Consider the following 4,710-nt stretch of genomic DNA (forward strand, 5'->3'; position numbering starts at 1 on the left):
TGACTATGTATAGTCATCTCTTTTTGTAAAGGAGGAAACCAAGGTTGAAAATGGTTGAATTATTTACCTTAGATCAGGAAGCAGTCAATAAGTGGAAGAACGCATACTGTATTTAATTCTACCCTCTGTCCAAAGTCTGTCTAATAGAAAAGAGATATTTCAATGGTCAACAATGAAAAAATTCAGATTGCTTAACCTTTGTGCACTGAATTTTAATGTCAGCATCTACAGGGTTTCTTGAGAGGGCTGTTTTTTTCCTGTGTTATATGGACTGGGTAGTTCTGGTACTAATGGTCACTGAATAATAATTAAGTACTTAAGTATACATGATTCATATAAACTGCAAAAAAAATTGCTTTGTTTTAGTAGGCTTGAGACATAAACACTATAGCAGGGACATGTTATAATATATATATTATATAAAACCTAAGTGTAAATTAGCGCTAGGAACAGAGTAGCCAGTGTTTACGTAATCCCTATCATTCTTTAAATTAGGCAGGGGAGGCTTCCTGGAATAAGTCTTATCTCACAGCCTGATTGAATGATTGCAGGGAGATATCTGGCAGAGATGGGTGGGGATGTTATTTCTGGCAGAGGCTGAGACTTGAAGGTGGGAGTCAGTAAAGGGCTTTGGAAAACATGTCTAAAGAGCAGAGGGATTTGTAGGGGTAGTTGAAGACAAGAAAAATGAGTGTTGTGCCTCCTAAATTAAATGTTCTGAAGCAGAAGAAAATTTTGTTTTTGTTGTTGATTTAATACATGGGAGAGAATCTGTTATAATGCATTCTCCCCTTCCTTCTTCCTTCCTTCTTTCCTTTCATCATCCTTCCTCTCTCCCTGCTATCTCCTTCATTCCTCCTCTTTCTATGTTTTCTTTTCTTTCTCCCTCCCTTCCTGTTCCCTCTCTTTTTTCCCTCTCCTCTTCCTCCCTTCTTTCACTCCTTCTTTCCTTTAATAAATATTTTTAAGCACCTACTATGTTCTAGGAACTGGTCTACTTGATGAGGATATAGAACCGACATGGTCCTTGCTCTCTTGCCTCTTAAAGTCTAGTTGGAGATGAGGAGGGGAAGCACACAATAAACAAGTAAACAAATAGCCAAAATATTTTCACATGGTGTTATAAAGACAATGAGACCAGGTAATGTGAGAGAGAGTGACTGTGGGGTATAAAAGGGATGGGGAGAGTGAAGATGCTTCTCTAAAAAGTGAGTTCAGTAAATTCTTTTCTATAAGGAGGTGACGTTTGACCTGACATCTGACTGATGATAAACAGATGGGAGCAGGTCAGTCTGGCTGCTGAGTGGAGAATGGATTGTAGGGGAGGTTAATTAGGAGTCTATGGTGGTGGTCCAGGCCAAAAATGATGGTGGGTTGGATTAGGATAGTTGCATGGTGATGTAGGTAATTGGGAAGATTCAGTGTGGAGCTGGAAAATAGGACCAAATTTATGCATCAGTGATAACACCTAGACTGATGTAAGCAATCAGATGAAAGGTGGTTCCATTTACTGAGACAAGGAAGATGAGGGAAGGAACAGGTTTGGTGTGGGAGATAAAAAATTCTGTTTTGGATTTGTTAAGTTTGATATGCCTATTATCGTGTAAGTGGAGGTACATCAAGGAAGCTGTTAAATATAATAACCGAGGTAGGAAAGACATATGGACTGAGGATAAAAATGTATGAGTTGGCATAGAGGTGATATTGAAAGTGATATTTTATTTAAGCATGCAGATTTTAACAAATAGCTAATGTTAACAAATGTTGTTCCTGATATTTTCCTTTTTTCTTCTTTTTTATTTCTCTAAAATACTCCAGCTGTATTTTTCACCCTCAAATAATGAAAAATATTTGCACTTCTTTGCTGAGTTAGCTTTATAACACTTTGTTTTGATTTATAGCTTTAAAATATGACTTGTCTTCCCTTTTGGCTTCATTATTTAATTTATATATTCATGTGTTTGTTATTCTTTAAATTTGTAAACTAGAACTTTTTTTAGAAACGGTTCTTTCTAATGGATTAGGAAAGATGGTCGTCCATGTGAGTTAATTAAATAACCATATGTAGTCTCATAGAAGGTTTCTTTGCTTTTTTACCTATAAAATGTACAAATATAGTTTCTAACCAATAGAATATTAACAGACACACTTGAAAATGGTCAAGCCATACTTCTTTTTTTTAACTCAGAACTTGAAGACAATAAAGAAGAATGAGCTAAGTAGCATATTGCTGGAATAACTTTGTTCAGTGAAAGCAACTATCAACTATCATTTTGGAGTACCTTTGGAGGACAATGTGAGATGCTACAAAATACATCATAGAATCCATCCTCGGGTGCCTGGTTTATGGCAAGGCCAAAGAAATGCTGCAGAAAAACAGTATTTTCTTTATGTTATTAGTCTCTATTTTTAAAGCTAAGACCTTGTTTCCAATAAAAATTCACATAAGCATCATGACAATAGTCTCACAAAGGCTTGTGTAGATTTGAAAGCCCTGACAATTTAAAGAAGCATTGGCTATGATGTGCATCTGCATCATGCTCACCTCTGTATGAACAGAACACCTCCGTTTCTAGAACACATTCAAAGCAATGAATCGAATATCCAGATGTTACACATGCAGGGTTGCCATGAAATCCTCTTTACATCCTGCTATAGAAACTGCATTTAGATCAGTAAGCAAAGAAGAATGAGGACAACTTCCACTCTGTAATTGGGGAAGATGAGTTTAGGATTCCTAATGGAGAAGGAAATGTTGAACACTTTCAATATAGGAAGGAAGGAAGTTGAACAACTGTGAACTGACACAGACTCCCAGCATTTTGTCAGTAGGCATGGGAGGGACTCAGTGGGAATGTACGTATCATACATTCATAACTTCAAGGCTTAACCCTACTCTTTTGCACAGCAAGTAGCTAAATGTTTTGACCATTATAATGGGAAATCTGAAAGATTGTGGCAGGAGGAATAAATTCTTAAAGAGCTTTTAAAATAGTTTTAGTGATAAGAAGCTAACCAGGAATAGGCATAATTGAGTAAAAATATGATTAATTAAATATGTGGACAAATAATCAAACTATTCATTGACAATTCTCTGAACTAATTTGTTGGAAACATGAAAAATATTATTATCCTTATCTCTGATGATTGAAATTGTGAGCCAAGGAGAAAAAGTAAGTTTAATTGTTTCTCATTTTTTAAGTGTAGAACGAATATATTTCAACTAACATTTCTTATTGAAAAGTCTTTCTAACTATCGATATTGATGGCACACTTCCCCACAGGAACTCATATTTCCATCACAATTTTACTTTTGTGCTTCAAAACCCCAGTTTCAAACCACTGATCAAAGGTAGATTGAACAGGAAAAAAAAGACAAGAGATTTTCTTGCTTTCCACTAGGATATTCTTCTGAAAGCCCCCTCCCCCAATACCTCAACTTTTTCAAAAGAGAATTTGCAATAGCTTGAAGAAATACAGACTATACAATAAAAAATAATAAGTGAGAACAGAAAAACTAAGATCAAGCCAAAGGTGATAGAGTTCATACAGAAGATGACAGACTCATGTCTTGTATAGTAGCTGGAGGTAGGCTTCCTGGGAGCTAAAGCAAGGAAAATGCTGGCAGTTACACCAAAGCAAAATGCCATAAAACAAATTATTTTTTCAGCACAAACATAGCTATTCCTGTTTTATACTATTAAATATTTTCTCATGAAGGAGATGCTGTGTGATAGCCTTGACAATATCTCTCAGTTAAATACAGTGAAAAAAGTTTATTATTATTTTTTTCTTAGAATACCACACATAATAGGCTGAGTGTAAAGTCATAAATGAAAGAATCAATTTGATCAAGTGCCATTATATACGTGGTCTAAGCAGATAGATTTCTAGGAGTTGGGGTTTCATCAAGGAGAGAATTTAGATTACTTGGAGAAAAATACGGGCTAATATTTCCTGAACTCCAGCATGTTTATATATATATATATTTATATATACAGTCATATTCTATATGTATATATACATAGTCATAATGAGCTCATTGTGAAAAACATAGAAAGACAAAGAAAAATATGAAATGCATTGAGTGTATTTCTTCTACCTTTAGTATTTTTCCATTTCCATGTAGTAATTCATATTTTATTTTGCAAAGTTAGGTACAAACTAAATAGATAATGTTTTGTGATTTTATTTCTCAGAAGAAAAAAACACCAAACCCACTGCCGTCGAGTGGATTCCGACTCAGCAACCCTATAGGACAGAGCAGAACTGCCCCACAGGGTTTCTAGGGAGCTTCTGGTGGATTCAAACTGCCAGCCTTTTGGTTAGCAGCTGTAGCTCTTAGCCACTACACCACCAGGGTTTCCTTATTTCTCAGACTGCAAATTAAAACATAGGTTTATACCAGAAATTTGGAAAATGCAGAAAAAATAAACAAATAAAAAGGTAGGAGTTACTCAAATCCCAGGACTTTTGTGAACAGTTCTAAGTAAAAACTGAAACAACTTCCTATACTGCTACCCTATCAGTTTCATTCTTCAGAAGCAATACCTGTTATTAGTCCAGCACGTATACTCATTGTTTTAAACTATAATAATATAGAATATATTTATATGCACACACAGATATAGATAAGGGCTTTTTCCACACAGATACTATCTGTCAAGTATATATATAAATCCGCCCCCTCATATGGTTCTGTTAACATAA

Source organism: Loxodonta africana, chromosome 14 (genome assembly GCF_030014295.1).
Source record: "Loxodonta africana isolate mLoxAfr1 chromosome 14, mLoxAfr1.hap2, whole genome shotgun sequence".
NCBI classification, from domain to species: domain Eukaryota; kingdom Metazoa; phylum Chordata; class Mammalia; order Proboscidea; family Elephantidae; genus Loxodonta; species Loxodonta africana.